This window comes from Physeter macrocephalus, chromosome 4, assembly GCF_002837175.3.
Source record: "Physeter macrocephalus isolate SW-GA chromosome 4, ASM283717v5, whole genome shotgun sequence".
In the NCBI taxonomy this organism is placed as follows: domain Eukaryota; kingdom Metazoa; phylum Chordata; class Mammalia; order Artiodactyla; family Physeteridae; genus Physeter; species Physeter macrocephalus.
This window is the reverse complement of record NC_041217.1, coordinates 136,931,948-136,951,328: the sequence shown is the minus strand read 5'-3', so window position 1 is coordinate 136,951,328 and position 19,381 is coordinate 136,931,948. Positions and strand designations below refer to the sequence as shown.

At 35.2% G+C, this 19,381-nt stretch overlaps 1 protein-coding gene across 5 annotated transcripts in view; it reads left to right on the top strand.

The window, feature by feature from the left end:
• PRKAA2 (protein kinase AMP-activated catalytic subunit alpha 2) overlaps positions 1 to 19,381 on the top strand; it is a 64,263-nt gene that overhangs the window by 4,321 nt on the left and 40,561 nt on the right. Inside the window, exon 2 of one of the 5 annotated variants that reach the window (XR_008617275.1) lies at positions 14,900 to 15,054. The exons of the other annotated variants lie outside the window; for them this stretch is intronic. The gene's annotated coding sequence lies outside the window, so the exon portion shown is untranslated. The remainder of the gene's footprint in view (positions 1 to 14,899; positions 15,055 to 19,381) is intronic. 5 annotated transcript variants of the gene reach the window in all.

Below are 19,381 nucleotides of genomic sequence, written 5' to 3'. Positions count from 1 at the left end.
TACTCTTTCCAGGGTAAGGTAGAACTTCTGTTTAAGAGCTCTTGTAATTAGACTTGCTTAGTTCTTATCTAAATAATGAACGTGATAGAAATTCTAGAATAGATCTGGTGTTTGTGTTATACACTGATTGAAGAAAAAAAAATGTTTTTAATATAATGGTAATTATTTGTTTAAAAAGAAGCCTGTATTTTTGAGGTGAGGACTGATAGATTTGGTTTATGAAATAATTACTCTTCATTGGAATTGTACACCATAGGATCCTTTGTAGTCAAAGTAGCCTTTTCTAGTCAACAAGTTCTCATCAAGGCATTACTTTTTCTGTTTTTCAAATAGTTATGTGCATGGCTCATAGAATTGGCTTTCAAGAAATTAAGTAAATATTTTATTAAGTCCCCACTTATTTTTTAGATAACAGGAAAGATAAGCAAATGGAAAAATTTTTATTAATTTTTTTAAACAAGTAATGTTACTTTTTTGAAATGTAAGTAGCAAGTCCTAAATGATAAATTAGATTTTGGGCAACTACCTGGTCAGTTGGTGGGCCTCAGAGTTACACCTATGGTATTTGGGGCCCACACTGGCATTGTTTTTGACTCTCATGTAGTATCAAGGCCCTAAACAAGTCATTTAACCTCTCTGGGCTTTGTTTTCTTCTTCTCCTAAAGCACGGCACCAGAACGTGAAATTTGTGAGGTCTTTTACAACTTATTTTTTAAAGATTTAATTTCAAAAAATGGGAGCGTTTAATTGTTCCTTCGGGCTTAATGGAAATTTGAATTACTGAAGACCAGAGCTGAAATAAAGATGTAATATAAAGCAAAAGAAAAGGGAAACACATTTGTAACACTTTAGTGATAAAAGCTACAACTTAAATCAGTTCTTACTATGTTTACTATATATGCACTTGATTTTATTTATTCCCCAGAGTAATCCTGCATTTGATATTATCTCCATTTTACTAATGTAGATATTGAGAATCAGCTACTTTAAGTACTTTGCCCAAGGTCATGTAGTAAGTGGCAGAAATGGCAAATTCAGGGTTCTGATGCAAGTCTGTGGTATATGGAATGGAAAGTAAAACTGCATAGTGTGATATCTTGTGAGTTTCAAACCTACAAGGATATCATTTTTACATGTCCATAGATATTTATCAAGGATTAAGAAAATAAGATTTAAATGTGTTTATTTTAATCCAAATTTACAGCCAATAACAATTTTTTGAAACTCCATATGGATGGTTAAAAATTATATTTTCATATAAATTTTACTCTGGTGCCTTAATCCATTCCATTTTTTACATGATAAATTTACTGAATTCTGACAGTTTTAACCCAAATTTTTTAAAATACCAGGTATTTCAGGGTTCCCCCGCATTATGAAAATAACCTTGACTAAAGATTACCAGTAACCTTTAGTAAACAGACTAAAGAGAATTTGTAAAAAAAAATAACTTGATATCCTAGGAAGAAAGAACATTGGTTTAGGAAGGCATTAGCTGGGGATTTTAATTCCATACCACAGCCAGTTATATGAATTTGGGAAAACCATTAAACTTCTCTGAGCCTGTTTCCTCCTTTGTAAAATGGCAATAACAACACTTGGCCTACCTGCTTTCTACAATTTTTTTGAGGATTAAATGAGTTGAGGCACTAAAATGGCTTTAAAAAATAAATTGCCATACAAATAGATGGCACTGTTGTGGAGATGACTAGATACATGGCCATTGTGAGTGAATCCTGCACCCTGTGTGAGGTGTTAATAAGTGTTTGCTGATTGCAATTCTGATTGCAACATTGAGACAGAGCTTTTATAATCTGCCCCTATTTTTTGGTTGCCTGCATTGGAAGGTTCCCAATGACTAATTCATTTGTGCTGTATGGTAATTATTAATGTTTATATTAAAAATGCAGTATCCTTTTTGGTTAAGCCATGAAATTTGTTTTTTCACAAATATGGAAAACGAATAAAATAAAAATGAAATAGAAATAACTGAATGTTCATGTAAGTTGCTAGCTGAACTGATTTTACTTTTGAAAATATGCAAATTCTAAACAACTGTTAAACAGTACTTCCAAATAATGAAGCTATATATTTTCTGAAATACTAGAACATTAGTGTTGGAATGAAAAATCAATTCATCGTATCTCTCAATTAAGTGAACAGTGTGCTATTTAGGGTTTTGTTTTTTGTTTTTGCTGATTTATATATTGTTTTTTATGATTTCAACATAGGTAATTTTGTCCTTAGTGCTGCATGGATTTTGTTCATATTGTGTAATCCATTGACTCTCCAAAGATATTTTTCCATAGGAAACAATGTTATAAACGATGGATAGATTTCAGGTTAAGTCCACAAAGGCAGCATGGTATATAGTATAGAGAACACTGGATTTTAGAAAGCCTGGTGTGGAAGTTTGCTGTTATATAAGCCAGCTATGCGGCCTTAAGCCAAAGTCACTTGATCTCTGAAAAAGGGAATAAGACTATATGTTCTTTTATGCTGTTGAGAGTAGTACAGGAGAAAATGTAGGTGAAAAGATAAAAGTACCTAACTTTTAGGTACTTTATATATACTTGGGTCCTATTATGTACTTAAACCTGTAATTTGTTGAACTCTGAGAATAATCCGTGATCTGGTTCTGAGACCAGAATTTATCTGATGATGAGGAGGAAGAGTTTACTATCTCCTGTTTTATTTTTCCCTGGTCTTCTTTCCTATTTCATTTGAATATGTTCATTAATCTAATTCTGTAGACGCTGCTCACTTATCACCATCTTCTGTACACCATGTGTATGCATGCAATGCATATATGCAAACATGTAACAGATGTATATTCCAGGTCTCATGGTAGTGATCATAGAACTCTTGGAAGAAGGAGGCAAAGCTGGAAAAGGGAGGAGGATGTGAGCAGCAGTTGGCAGTTTTTACGTGTGGCTTGTTGTCAAGGTTCTACTTACAGTAGAACCAAAATAATACATGCAGTTCATTTTTTGTCGAACTATGGAAAATGCAGACTCTGAGCTAAAAATGCCTTTCTACAAACTTTCTCCTAACATATTTATGTAAATTAGAAAGGATTTTTGCAATTGATCATATACTGAGGAAATTACTTCAATTCTGTGGATTCTCTCCCTTTCCCATGCTGACACAGCACTACTTTATCTAGGGTTTTTTGTTTTTTGTTTTGTTTGTTTGTTTTTTGTAAGAACATGCCAAAATATTCACTTACCTCGTGATCCATGTTAGCCTTCCTTAAAGCATTTCGTACTGTTTTGTAATGATGACACTGCCCCATTTATTCTGAGATTCCTGTGGTTTCCTTGAGGATAGAGAAAATATTTTATAGAGAAAGCAGTTAATTTTTTGAAGGCAGGTAGATAATTAATTGGATCTAACAGAAGATCTAATCTCAAATCCTTTAAGAGATAGTGAGAAAGTGGGGGCACAAGACCCCTAAAATACTGAATGGATTATGAAAGTGAGAGCCAATCTCCCTAGTATATTTATTAGATGCAAATATAAGAGCAAAGACTTTGAATCAGGTTGAATAGATTTTTATCTATTATTTAAACCATTGAAATGCATGTGCAAAGCAATGTGTTTATTTTGAAATGTGATGAACCATTTTATTTTTAGTTTGGTGTTATTAAGGAAAGAATTTGAGGCAGCTCTTATCTCTGCTAATAATAGAAACCTTCACCCCTTCAAGGGAACAGTATTCTTGCTTAAGTGGTGTCTTATGGTTAACAATGTTTGCCTCTGATAAATTTTACTGTATTTCTTTTGGTGGTGCTTTAGTTTTTAAAGTGTTAATAATTCTTCTTTTAATTTGCCCTTAGTTTTTTTAAACAGCCTTTTATACAGTCATCAAGTCTTGCTGTAATGTCTCTTATCCTGAATGCTTATGTATCAATTTATTAAAATACTTTTTTAGAATCTTTTTTCTTCATAGTATTTTGTACATTTTACACGCTATTAAAAACACAATGAGCAATATGTTCTCATTTAACATCTCTCAATTTCTAAATTATAAATTAGTTATAAGTTATCTAGCTATCATATTTGAAAATAATGGAATTAAAATTTTAAATATACCATAAATTTTTTTGAATTCTCACTTTACTTGATAAATACCATAAGTATTAGTTATTTATTTTTTGTTTTTAATGTGTTGGAGCATAACTTGGTACCATATGTATTCCATAATTGACTTCAGTTCTTCCAGACTTTAGTTCATGAAATAATAGAACGAATATATATTAAGCATCTACCATGTTTAGTCATATTGGGTTTTAAGCAAACTGTTTTTACCAGTGTTAAAAATGTGGCAATGATACTACAACAGATGATTTACTAATTTAAAATAAAGAGGAAAATATTCATCACAGAATTTACTTAAATGATTTTTCTCTCACATTTGAATTCTAAGTCAAATATGATATGATGAATCCACCTTTTACTCAGATTTATACCAGGCCCTCTTAGTGCTCTACTAATTCACAGTTGGATAGTATAACAGTTATACTATATGCTGTAAATTTGCTTTTAGTAAGAAATTTGACTTTGTGTCATATGGTAGCTTTTCGGATAAGATAAAGAAATGTGCTCTGAATGTCTTATTGCTGATGAACAACTATTCCCAAAGAATAGTTGTTTAGGAGTCATTCTAAAGGGAAATCTTTGTTGTTTATTCTATTTAATAAGTATAGTAAGATTTCCTATTTGGGGTAGTACAAAGCTAGATGAGATAATTAATAGACAAATCACAGAATCAGAATTTGAATTTGTATCGACTGCTTGAATTGCTAGGTAGAATTTAATAGGGATAAGTGTCAAATCTAGCACTTGGTTAAAAACAGAAACAAAAAACAGGTGCATAAAAGAGTAGAACAGTTGATAGCAGTTTCTAAGATGTTGAAGTTCTGTCTGACCATGAGTTTTCGAAATATATATTATGAGCGCTTAAATGTAAAAATTGTTATTGGATAGAAAATAGACATATAGAGGCCATATTAATTGATAGTTGTAGAGGTAGTATAGTTCTGTACTTCATATTAAGCTAAATTTTGAATATTGGGTTTAGTTCTTGGTTCTACAATTTGGAAAATATCTTAGCCAATTATGTTTCATTCAGAGAATGATCATTATAACTAGCGGGGTTCAAAATGTATGCCATATGAGGTATGGTAAAGAATATTTTTCATACTATGAGAAAACCTATTTTAAGTGTGATAGCTGTTTTTAGACAACTAAAGTACCATCATCTGGAAAAAGGAGTCCCCTCCAAAGCATCAGTGATGCTTTGGAGGATAGAACTGTGACTATTGATTGAATGTTTTAAGGAGGTATATTATAATCCAGAATAATGAGGATCTTTCTATCAAGGAGACTGTCTAGGAATGCTACAACTTATACCACACGTCAGTTGTATTTCTGTTATTGACATACTTACTTGGGTACCAGATGGCTACCAAGGTTGTTGCCATAAAATTTCTAGTTTGAATGGAAAGTTGGCGTAGATAATCTATAAAGTTCTTTTTAACTTTAATATTCTATTATTGCATATACATTTTTTTCCAGTGTGATTGACTTCCATATCCGGCTATGATTTCTAGCTTGCATCAAATCAATTTTCTAGTTACAAACAATTAGAAAATCTGGAGAAAATTAAAAATCTGAAGGCAGTCAGGACGTGAGTGATCATTATCCCTGGGAGAAGAAAAATGCATTGGAGTGAGTTTGACATTTTATTTGGCTTTTCTCTTTGAGTCATTTGCCAACTTGTAAAAATGGTAACTGTAAGAAGCCAAACAGAGAGCAGTGGCTAAAAGGCACTGCAGAGTTTGAATCCTGGGGAGAACAACAGCTGGAGTTCATAACTTATCAAGGAGGAGAGTCCCAGGTAACCAGTTGGGTTTTGGTTGCAACCCCCTGAAGACTGAAATCCTTAGAATCAGCTTAATCCTAGACTTATTAAGATGATCTGCCTCCTATCTTTATTTTCTGGAGGGAAAGAAAATCAGGTGGACCCTCTACAGTTTTTCACACAGAGTGTTTAACATTCCAGGAGACAAGGCCAAGACAATAGAAAAAAAACCCTAGGGATTCAGATATTAAAGCTATCAGACATGGACTTTAAAATAACTGTGATTGGAGTTATGTTAGCATCATGGTGGTGTGAGTTGTTCTTTTCTCTGCCATTCAATTTACATCTAACTGGACATGCATAACCAAAAAAAAAAGCGCTTCTGCATAGCATACCAGGACACTGGAGAGATCCATCCATCTGTGTACCTGAAAGTGGGTAGATTGGACTGGCAGAAGAGGCTGTGGAATGAGGGAATGGTGGCAGCAGGTCTATCTATGGGCCAGCACAGACCTTTTTGGCAGAGGAGGTGAGGGTGAGGGTGGTCAGTGGGGTCTGCCCAGCTCTGCATGCTGCAGCTGCACAAGCTTGTCGCTGTCTCTGAGGACCTCAGTGACTGGGGGAGGGAAAGGAAAGGGAATTAGGCAGACAAAGAAAACTGAAGGAAAGCATCTCCCGCTGTTGGTCCTAGGATTCTGGCAAGAAGACTGCCCACGGTTGCTGGCTGCCCATTGCCCCCAGCCCCAAACTTGGGGATCCCTCTACTAGGATGTGGGCACACCCAAAGTCTGAAGTGCTTAATATACACCTCCCTCACTGTGCCACCAGCCACCCTCTCCTCTTTCATTTTTCTCTGACAGTTTTTGTTTTGTTTTGTTCTGTTTGTTTTTAATGCACCACGCCCAACTCCCAACCTTAGTGATGAGTTAGCACTGGTAAGAGAAATGAAAAACCTGTGCTATAGCGCCACCTTCTGGAAAACAACTAATTACCAACCCACTGAACTGTTAGGAGCAAAGTAAACAAAGCCTTGCCTAAATAAAGAAACGCGTTGCTACTTCAAACGTGGCAGCAAAGGCTCTTTTCATCAAACACCATGGAAAAAAATCATTGTAATATGGTATCACGAAAAGAAAATGACAGTTTTCCAACAACCAAACCCATGGACATGGAATATTGTGATCTAACTGATAAAGAGTTGAAATTAGCTGTTATGAGGAAATTCAATGAGCTACAGGAAAACTTAGGCAATACAGTGATCTCAGGAATAAAATTAACAAACAGAAGGAGTACTTTACCAAAGAGATTGAAATTCTAAAAAGGAACCAAACAGAAATTCTGTAGCCGAAGAACTCAATAAGTGGGATGAAGAATTAGAATGCAGTGGAAATAGAGCAGATCAGATGGAAGAAGGAATTAGCTCAAGGACAGGAATATAGAGATGATTGAGGTGGCAGAGGAGAGAGAAATAAGATTTTTTTAAAAGTGAAGAAATCCTGCAAGAACTCTTGGACTTCATCTGATGAGCCAAAAGAAGGAGAAGAGAGAGAAAAGGGAGCCGAGGGTGTATTAAAGAAATAATATCTGAGAACTTCCCAGACCCGGAGAAGGAACTGGATATACAAGTCCACAAAGCTAATAGAACCGCTAATTATTTCAACACAAAAAGACATTCTGCAAGACAGATTATATTAAAACTGTCAAAGGTCACTGATAACTTTAAAAGGCGGCAAGGAAAAATAGTAGCCTACAAGATTACCCTCATTAGGCTATCAGCAGATTTCTTAGGAGAAACTCTTACAGGCCAGGAGAGAGTGGAATGACATATTCAAAATATTGAAAGATAAAAGCTGCCAACCAAGAATATTCAATTTGGCAAAATGATCCTTCATATGTGAAGGAGAAATAAAGGCTTTCGCAGACAAACAAAAGCTGAGGCAGTTCACCACCACTAGACCTGCCTTTCAGGAAATCTTGAAAAGAGCTCTTCAAGCTGAAATGAAAGATGAAAGTACACAAAGCTCTGATTAAGATGTTAGACTGAAAACTAACCTTTTTTAGAATAGTATATTAAACTCTTAATTAGAGTATAAAGTTTAAAGGAAAAGAACTGTAGCTGCCACAACTTGTAATCACCGCATAAAAAGATAATTTGTGATGTCAGAAACTTAAAAGGGGAAGAGTAAAGGAATGGAACCTTCATAGGCAAATGAAGATAAATTGCTATCAGCAGAAAAAGGACTATTTTATCTATGAAATGTTTCATGTAAATTTCATGGTACCCACAAAGCAAAAATCTAGAATGGAGATTGAAACATTAAAAAAAAAAGGGGAGCGACTTCCCTGGCAATCCAGTGGTAAAGAATCCGCCTTCCAATTCAGGGGACGCAGGTTCGATCCCTGGTCGGGGAACTAAGATCCCACATGCCGTGGAGCACCTAAGCCCGCGTGCCACAACTATTGAGCTCGTGCACCTCAACAAGAGAGCCCACGTGCCACACACTACAGAGCCCACTCTCTCTGGAGCCCACGTGCCACAACTACAGAGCTCAGGTGCCCTGGAGCCCGTGTGCCACAACTAGAGAGAAGCCCAGGAGCTGCAACTAGAGAGAAACCCGAGCAGACCATGCACCATAATAAAAGATCCTGTATGTCTCAACAGAGATCTTGTGTGCCGCAACTAAGATCCAATGCAGCCAAAAAAAACAAGCAAAATAAATTTGTTTAAAAAATGTTTTTTAAAAAATGGGACACTGAGCAAATCACCATGAAAAATCACCAACTTATAAAGGTAGACAGAAACAGAAGGAAAAAGAAACAGTGGAGAGATAAAAATAAAGATAAAAATAAAATGGCAGTAGTAAATTCTTACATATCAGATAATCACCCTAAATGTAAATGGATTGAACTCACCAATCCAAAGGCACAGTGTGGCTGGATGGATTAAAAAAAAAAAAAAAGACCCAATTATTTGTGACCTACAGGAGACTCTTTAGCTCTGAAGACACACAAAGGCTCAAAGTGAAAGGATGGATGATGATATTCCAAGTAAATGGCAACCCAAAGAAGGTGGGCATAGCCATACTTATATCAGACAAAATAGACTTCAAGTCAAAAAGTGTAAGAAGAGATAAGGTCACTGTATAATGGTAAAGGGGCCAGTATATCAAGAAGATATAACAATCATAAATATATATGCTCCTAACATGCAAGCACCAAAATGTATTAAGCGAATAATAACAGATCTTAAGGGAGAAATAAACAATAATACAATAATTGTAGGGGACTTCAGTATTCTACTATCAGCAGTGGGTCATACAAATTCAACAAGGAAATGTTGGAATTGAATCATACTTTAAAACAAATGGACATGTACAGAACATTCTATCCAACAGCAGCAGAATACACATTCTTCTCAAGTGCACATGGAACATTCTCCAGGTTAGATCATTTGATAGGCTACAGAACAAGTCTTAGCACACCTAAGATTGAAATCATACCATCTTCTCTGATCACAATGGTATGAAACTAGAAATCAACAACAAGAAGATAGTGAGGCCTTCCCTGGTGGCGCAGTGGTTGAGAGTCCGCCTGCTGATGCAGGGGACACGGGTTTGTGCCCCGGTCCGGGAAGATCCCACATGCCGTGGAGCGGCTAGGCCCATGAGCCATGGGGCCAGTATATCAAGAAGATATAACAATCATAAATATATATGCTCCTAACATGCAAGCACCAAAATGTATTAAGCGAATAATAACAGATCTTAAGGGAGAAATAAACAATAATACAATAATTGTAGGGGACTTCAGTATTCTACTATCAGCAGTGGGTCATACAAATTCAACAAGGAAATGTTGGAATTGAATCATACTTTAAAACAAATGGACATGTACAGAACATTCTATCCAACAGCAGCAGAATACACATTCTTCTCAAGTGCACATGGAACATTCTCCAGGTTAGATCATTTGATAGGCTACAGAACAAGTCTTAGCACACCTAAGATTGAAATCATACCATCTTCTCTGATCACAATGGTATGAAACTAGAAATCAACAACAAGAAGATAGTGAGGCCTTCCCTGGTGGCGCAGTGGTTGAGAGTCCGCCTGCTGATGCAGGGGACACGGGTTTGTGCCCCGGTCCGGGAAGATCCCACATGCCGTGGAGCGGCTAGGCCCATGAGCCATGGCCGCTGAGCTTATGCGTCCGGAGCCTGTGCTCTGCAACGGGAGAGGCCACAACAGTGAGAGGCCCGCATACTGCAAAAAAAAAAAAAAAAAAAAAAAAAAAAAGTGAGATCTAAAAATATATGAAAACTAAACAACACACTTATAAGAAACCACTGGGTCAAAGAAGAAATCAAAAGGGAAATAAAAAGTCTTGAGACAAATGAAAATGGAAATACAGTGTATCAACTATTGTGGGATGCAGCAAAAGCAGTTCTGAGAGGAAAGTTTATAGCAATATACACATATATTAAGAAATTAGATCTCAAATAAACAACCTAACTTCATACCTCAAGGAATTCAAAAAAAAAAGAGCAAATTAAGCCCAAAGTTATTAGAAGGAAGGAAATAATAAAGATCAGAAAGGAAAACAATGAAATAGACGCCAGAAAAACAATAGAAAGAATCAGTGGAACTGAGAGCCTGTTCTTTGAAAAGATAAACAAAACTGACAAACCTTTAGCTAGACTAAGAAAAAAAGAAATAAGGCTCAAGTAAAATTAGCAATGGAAGAGGAGACATTACAGATGACTACAGAAATATAGAATCATAAGAGACTATTATGAACAGTTATATGTCAACAGATTACATAACCTAGAAGAAATTGATGCATTTTTAGAAACACAGAACCTACCAAGACTGAATCAGCACTGGAATCCTAGCTAGAGCAGTTAGGCAAGACAAAGGAATAAAAGGCATCCAAATTGGGAAGGATGAAGTAAAATTATCACTTTTTGCTGATGATATGATCTTACATAAAAAAAATCCTAGAGTCAGTCAAGAAACTGTTGGAATGAATCAACAATTTCAGTAAAGTGGCAGGATACAGAATCAACATACGGAAGTCAATTACATTTCTTTTCACTAACGATGAAGCATCTGAAATAAAGAAATAAAGGAGACTATCCCAGTCATGATAGCATCAAAAAATAAATGCTTAGGAATAAACTTATCCAAGGAAATGAAAGATCTATACAGTGAAAACTATGAGCCTTTGCTGAAAGAAATCGAAGACACAAACAAATGGAAATACATCTTGTGTTTATGGGTTGGAAGAATTAATAGTGTTAAAATGGCCGTACTATCCAAAGCCATCTGCAAATTCCATATAGTCACCATCAAAATGCCAAAGGCATTCTTCACAGAAATAGAGGAAAAAAATCTTAAAGTTTATGTGGACCCACAAAAGACTGAATGGCCAAAGAAATCCTGAGGAAAAAAATAAACCTGAAGGTATCCTACTTAGGAATTTTAATCAAAACAATATTTTACTGGCATAAAAATAAGCACATTGACCAGTGAAACAGAATAGAGAACCCAGAATTAAATTCCAGCATGTATTGTCAACTAATTTTCAACAAGGGAGCCAAGAATACCCAGTGGGGAAAGTATAGTCTCTCCAATAAATGGTGCTGAGAAAACTGAAGAAACGCATGCAGGACAATGAAATTGGAACCCTCTTTCACAAAAATTAGCCCAAAATGGATCAAAGACTTAAACAAAAGACCTGATATTATAAAACTCCTAGAAGAAAATGTAGGGAAGAAGCTCATTGATTTTGGTTTTGGCAATGATTTTTGGACATGATGCCAAAAGCACAAGCAACAAAAGCAAAAATCAACAAATGGGGCTACGTCAAACTCAGTAGCTTCTGCACAGCAAAAGAAACAGTTAACAAAATGAGATGACAGACTTGAAAAAATGTTCATAGATGTTCTCAGTCCAGATGAACAATAGAATCTTCCAGAAACACTCCCAAAGCTTCTTAAGTCATCTGTAGGTTTATAGAATGGGAGAAAATTTTTGCAAACCATGTATGGGATAATGGGTTAATATCCAAAATATATAAAGAATGCAGTCTCCTTAATAAGAAAACAATTCAGTGAAAAAATGGGCAGAAGAACTAAATAGACATTTTTCCAAAGAGGACATGAAAATGGACAACAGACATGAAAAGATGCTCAACATTGCTAATCATCAGGGAAATGCAAATCAAAACCACAATGAGATATCACTTCACACCTGTTATAATGGCTGTCATCAAGAAGACGAGACAACAGGTACTGGTGAAGATGTGGTGCAAATGGAACCTTTATACTTGTTAGTGGGAATGTACTTGGTCCAACCACTATGGAAAATGATATGGAGGTTCCTCAAAACATTAAAAATGGATCTACCATATGATCCAAAAATTCCTCTTCTAGGTATATTCCCAAAGGAAAAGAGAACAGGATTTTAATGAGATATATGCAATCCCATTTTTATTACAGCATTATTCACCATAGCAAAAATATGGAAACAGCCCAAATGCTCATCAACAGATGAATGACTGAAAAATTGTGGTACATATACCCAATGAAATATTATTCAGCCATGGGAGAGGAGGATATCCTCCAATTTGTGACAATATGAATGGACCTTGACCGCATTTTGCTAAGTGAGATAAGTCAGAGAAAGACAAGTATTGTATCATGTCATTTATATGTGGAAGTTAAACCTGGAAAAAAACAGAGTATAAAGTGGTTGTTACCAGAGGATTGGAAGGGGGGATAAGGGTGATGGTATTTAAGGGTACAAACTTGTAATGAATAGTAGTAAATAAGCCATAGAGATCTAATTCACATTATAATTAATATAGACAATGATACTCTAATTATATAATGTGATAAATATTGCTGTGTTGAAAAACATATTACAACATGTAAATGTATCAAAGTAACATGCTATACATCTTAAATTTACACAATATTGCATGTCAAATTTATTCAGTTAAAAAATAATTGTGATTAATATGTTCAAGGTGGAGAATTTTGGCAGAGAACGGGAATCTATAAAAATAACCAAAGGAAAACTCAGTGCACCTCTTGTGCAGGGCTTAGAAGCTGCATGCATTTGATGTGGTTACTGTTTGAGACTTCTGAATGCTGGAGTAGATTGTATCCATCTACAACCTAGTCTCCCTGTGTGATTGATTAAGGGTCTGGGAAGCAGCGACTGATATTTTAAGGACTCCTGATAAAGATGTGTTTGATTTTGCCATGCTGATATACTGTTTCCATTCCTAAGTCCTTCCAAAAAGCTAAGTCTTAAGATTACTACCTGTTGTGTCCTGTGAGTATGAATGTCATTTTGAACCCAAGACCATTGATGATCATGCAGAGTAGGCACTTTCACAGTTCCAGAAGAGGAAGGGAGAGGAAGTGGGGCAGAAGCAATATCTGAAGAGATAATGGGAGAAAGTTTTCCAAAATTGATAAACACATCAAGCCACAGATTTAGAAGATACATGAACCCTAAGCAGAATAAATATAAGAAAACCATTCCTAGGTACATCATTGGAAAACTGCTCAAAACTGTTTTTTTGTTTCGTTTTGTTTTGGCTTGGGACTCTCCTATACTGCAGTGGACTTCATCTGTCTATGCAGAGATGGGGGAAAATGTTCAGAGAAAATCTTAAAGTAGCCAAAGGATAAAAAAGGGCATATTGTTTTCCAAGGAACAAAAATAAGCAGACTTTCTCAACAAAAACAATGAAAGCAAGGAAGCGGTGGAGTGATGTCTTCAGAGAGGTGAAAGAAAGAAACTGCTAACCTATAGTTTTGTACCCAACAAAAATATTCTTCAAAAATAAAGGCACAATACATTTTCAGGTAAGCATAAACTGAGAGAATATGTCTCCAGCAGACCTACAGTAAAGGGAACACCAAAGGGAATTCTTCAGGCAGAAAAATAGGTGATGCTTTCCCAGATGGAAGCAAGAGTACAAGAAGAAAAGAAGACCGTTGGAAAGGGTAAATATGTGGGTAACTAAATAGATATTGACTATGTAAAGTAATAACATCTTGCGAGATTTAAAATACATGTAGGACTAAAATACAACAACAGAAAAAGTAGGAGAGGAAGCATAGAGTTAAAGTGTTCTAAAGTCCATGCATTGTCTTGAAAATGGTGAAAACATTGTATTAGATTCTATTAGTGTCCAAGATGAATATTGTAATCTCTAGGGTAACCACTAAAATGAACACTTGGAGAGACCTCTAAATTATTCTACAGTTCTACTTTCAGGAGAAATTCTATGGAACATAAATGATATTCAGTAAATATATTCAAAAATAAAAATTATTCAGGTAGGGGCAGTTGATGGGCATAGAAGGGGAGATGTTTGAAGACAGGAAAAGGAAGGAGAGTGAACAAGAGGGAGACAAAGCATATAGAATAAGAGAAACACAGAGAATAGACACGTAAGGACCAGAGTTGGAAAGACAAGAGGGGATGATTTAAGAAGCTTTGCGAGTGTTTCCGGAAGATTCTGTTGTTCATCTGGAGTGAGAAACATCTATGAACATTTTTTCACATCTGTTATCTCTGACCTGAATGCTAATACTTTCTCCAGCAGTTTTAAATAATCTCTTCTATACCAGAAAACTTTTTCCCTCACTCTATGTAAATGATTCGTCTTAAATGATTCTGTAAAATGTAAGTTGATTCTCCTATGGAATTCTTGATTGACTTAAGTTTTAAAGAAGTACTTTAAAATTATAATCCAAGCCAGTATAAACACAGGTTTTAAAAATAAAACAGAATACAGCATATCATGTAATCAGTTCTCAAAGAAGGTAGCTTTAGAACAAGTCTTTGCTGAAAAGAAAATCACATCCTCAGGCCCTTCCTGATCTGTTTAAATTAGTTTTCCCACCTTCACCCCAGTCATTCTTGTTATTCCCAGTACTCTGCTTGATTTTCATTTTTTTATCATTCTATCACCATTATTATATGTTCTTTTATTGTTTATATTCTCCTCCAGAATACAAGTTCCATTTATACCTGCATTTTCAGCATTTGGAGCAATGGCTAGTACACATTAGACCCTCAGAAGATATTTGTTGAATGAATGAACAAATGAATGTTCAGGCCAACAGGGAGTAAAAACAACTAAGAGAAGAAGGTCTTCAATGATATGTGAGTTTGTTCTCTCAGTAAAAATCTAGTGCATGTTGCATATTGTATTATGGGATTATTTCAGTCTGCATTTTATTTTCTTGAAATTAGGCAGTTCTTAAAGAACAACTTTCATGATCTGATCCATAGCAAAGGCCACAGCGCTATCCCAGCTTGCATTTGAGCTGAACATAGCAATTCTTCTTCCTTGATTTTTCTCACTCCATCCCTTTACTGTGCCCTGATTTCTCAGCTGAAATGCTGGACATAAAAGGATAAACATGCAAGTAAGCACTCTTGACGTGTTATAATCAAGAGAGCCTGGTTATTGGGAGGCAAAGTAATGTGAGTTTTGAGCTTGTGTGTTGGAGGCAGATAAACCTTGCTCCTCATTGTTCTCTAATTCTAGTTTCTTCATCTGTAAACTAGGGGTAATGTTTACTTTTAGGGTTCTGGGGAATAAATAAGATTTGTATATAAGGTGCCCATAGTACCTTTTTTAATCAGTGGTATATCAAAACAGGAAGTCTTTTGCTGCCTGTTCATAACTGTCCTTTAGAGAATTTTAAAGGACTTTCAAGGAAAGGAAATTTTGAGAAAAGTAATGAGACTGTTTTGTTTCACCATGGGCAAAGAAGAAGGGAGGCTTGTGTTATTTTGGCAGGAGTCTGCTGAAGGTAGGAGTCAGAACATGTGTGCATCAGATGACACTCCTGACTCCCAGAATGAAGGCTCTTGATACAAATGAGTAAGGGTGTCTGATGCCACACAAGGCCCTGCTTGCTGACACGTCCCTTGGCTTGTAATAGCCTAGGTATGGATATAGTGTCATCCAAACATTCTTTCTTAACGTTTTAAATTGAATTGTACCATGTATGTAAAGCGGTACATACATTCTAAGTGATTTCTTACATAAATCCTCAATGAATTTTCACAGACTGAACATAGACATATAACCACTACTTAAAGGCACAAAAAATGACCAGTATCACACAAGCCCCCCACCTTTATCCCATTTTAGTTAATGTTTCCATCTTCCACCCCCACCAATGGTCACCACTGTCCATGGATTAGAAATAGTTTCATCTATTTTTGAACTTCATAGAAATATAATCATATTTCTCTCATTTATTTAACTTGAGATTATGTTTGTGAGATTTATCCACGTTATTGCATGTAGTTGTAATTCATTCATTCTCATTGCTGTATAATATTACATTAAGACTATACCATTATTTATACATACTGTATAATAATAATATAATAATTCAAATTATTATACATATTATAGTTTGTAGCCTTTACAGAAGAATGACATTTTGACAGTTCTTTGAGCCTCAGAGATAAATAGATTATAATTTAGACCTAAAATACACAATAGTTTATTTTTGATTGTTCTTTTATTAGATTTTAATAAAGGATTTCTGTTAAATTAGATTTTAATAAAATATTTTAATAAATCTTAGATTTAATTGTTTCTTTGCTTTATTAGATATATTACTATTTTAAATTATATTAAAATTGAATGAAGTATTTTAAATGAATTAATATGGAATAATATATAGGAAGAGAAGTGTTCTAAGTTATTTTTCATAAAATTATAGGGTCCATGCTTGTGGTAAAAAATGCTAGACTTCATTAGGAATGATACTGGACATTAGAAAAATTATAGTCTTTGTGCAAAACAATCATGTATTTACAACTCCATAATACAGCCATAAGAAGTCCTGCGTCTTGTGTATCAAGAAAAGCTGGAAAGCATCCAGAAAATGACAACTAAAATCAAGAGGCTAGAGTGGCTTAAAAGATTTATACCCTTAAAAGATGTAGTGTGGAATGATCCCTGGGGATATAATTACAAAAATCTTAGAATTGGAAGGGGAATTAGGCTTGATCTAGTCCAACCTGTTCGTTAATGCAGGAATTTACCTTATGGTGATCTTGATAAATGGCTGAGCTTCCTCTGTTTGAATATTGGATGGTGCGTGCTGCTGGGTTTTAATTCCAGCCCTGCTACTTCATAGCTGAACGACTGTGGGCAAATTCTTAACTTCTCTGTGCCTTATTTTCTTGGCTTACCGCTTATTGCCAACCCTGGCAATAGAAAAAGACTACAGGGGACCTGACCTCCAGCCCCCTCCCATCTAGTACTGAGAGATGAACTGAAAAATCAATAAATGTTAGTGTTACACATCCTGTGAAGAAAAGGATACTCAGGGTACAGTAGTAACATTAAAAAATTTTAATGTTTTAATTTTCAGTATAGGCTTGAGTGGTGAAAAAGGAGGTGAGAGGGGCTTCGTAGAGCAGAGGACTCAGTTGAAAGAATTTGTATTGATTATTCCCAGTTTTGCTCCTAGAACAATATAAAACAGTTTTATTCTTTCTTCTGTATAACAACTCTTCACCTTATCAAATGTAAAATTCTAAAAGGATAGATTGGGTGAGTATAGATTTTTCAATCACTTTAGAGAGTATTGTGTATAATTTGAATAGAGTTTGGGAAAAACAAAATGGACCACTAATGAGTGGTAATTTTGTAGAATCCTTTAATCCAGGAAATTGTATGGGCTATAAATTATAGTTTATTTCCATTAGTTCATGGATGGTAGTTCAACAAAATGGGAAATTTGAAATAAGTTCAAATATTTTGCATTTTAAAGTTTTCTGAATAGGGTATTATTGAGATTCAGCTGTGAATGACAAGAATTTTCAAAATAAAAATAGCTTACACAAGATAGTATTTTACTGTCTTGTAACAGTCTGAGCAGGTAGTTCCAGGCTTCAGGATGGAGGAAGGGATGAATAAGCTGCTGCTAGAGACATTTCTGCTCACATGTCATTGGCCAGAACATAGGTCACGTGGCCATACCTAGTTACAAGAGATATTAGGATGCAGTCTCTACTCTGGGTGGACATGTGCTCAGGTGGGTGTAATTTGGGAATCACATGGCGGGGAAGGAAGGCTGGAATAGATATTGGGGGACACCTAGCAGTGTGACAGAACTAATTTGTTCACTGCTTACATCCCAAGTGCCTATTAACTGCACTTGGTATGGAATACACCATAGTAGGCATTCATTAAATAGTTGTTCCATGGATGAGTGTTCTTTATTGCTCTTGTCAAAAGAGGTATTGATCTGGATATTTACTTATATACATGATAAATTATGGGAAATTTGTCCATCCTTGGTTTTTAAAAATGTTTTGTTTCTCATCTATGTTCTCCCTTCACAAATAAGGTATCCCTAACAGTTTTCAGACAAATTTGCTACCATACAGAATCGATTTTAGCTCCTTTATTGCTGATTGTTTTTCTCCTTACTAAAACTTGGAGACCTGTTAAATCTCTCTTTACATGTGTCTTTGATCAACACAGTCCTGGCATGTAAATGGTGCTCAGTAAATGTTTTTAGATTGAATAAATGAATGTTAGTTAAACATTAATGAATCCAAGCCTTTTTTCCCCTGTTACTTTTGTAGAAAAGTTTATAGCTGTAATACACAAAAAGAAATTCTTGGTGTTAAATCTGTTTATATTACAAGATTTTTAGGAATATTCATTTGGCTTTCAGGTAGGATGTGATTATGAGACAACTATCTGGATTTAATTAATTATAGCTAAGTACTAATTCACTTAATAAGTTATTAGGTAATAGAGGCTAGTATATTTCAGCAAAAAGAGGGGGTGTTCTTAATGAATTTGAATCTTTTGACCTCAGATAACCAATTAGCTTATCAGTGTGCTTAAGTGTTTCAAGGGATGATGCCATTTCTTTTTTCTAAATTTTATTGGAGTATAATTGATTTACAATGTTGTGTTAGTTTCAGGTGTACAGTACAGTGATTCAGTTATACATATACATATGTTCATTCTTTTTCAAATTCCTTTCTTGTATAGGTTATCACAGAATATTGAGTAGAGTTCCCTGTTCTATATAGTAGGTCCTTGTTGGTTATCTATATATAGCAGTGTGTGTATGTGTATGTTAATCCCAAGCTCCTGATTTATCCCTCCCCCTGACGTTTCCCCTTTGTAAACAGTAAGTTTGTTTCTGATAACTGTAAGTCTTTTTCTGTTTTGTATATAAGTTCATTTGTGTCATTTTTTAAAAAATTAGATTCCACAGATGAGTGATATCATATGAAATTTGTCTTTCTCTGTCTGACTTACTTCACTTTGTATGATAATCTCTGGGTCCATCCATGTTGCTGCAAATGGCATTATTTTGTTCTTCTTTGTGGCTGAGTAACATTCCATTGTATACATGTACCACATCTTTATCCATTCCTCTGTCGATGGACATTTAGTTTGCTTCCATGTCTTGGCTATTGTAAATAGTGCTGC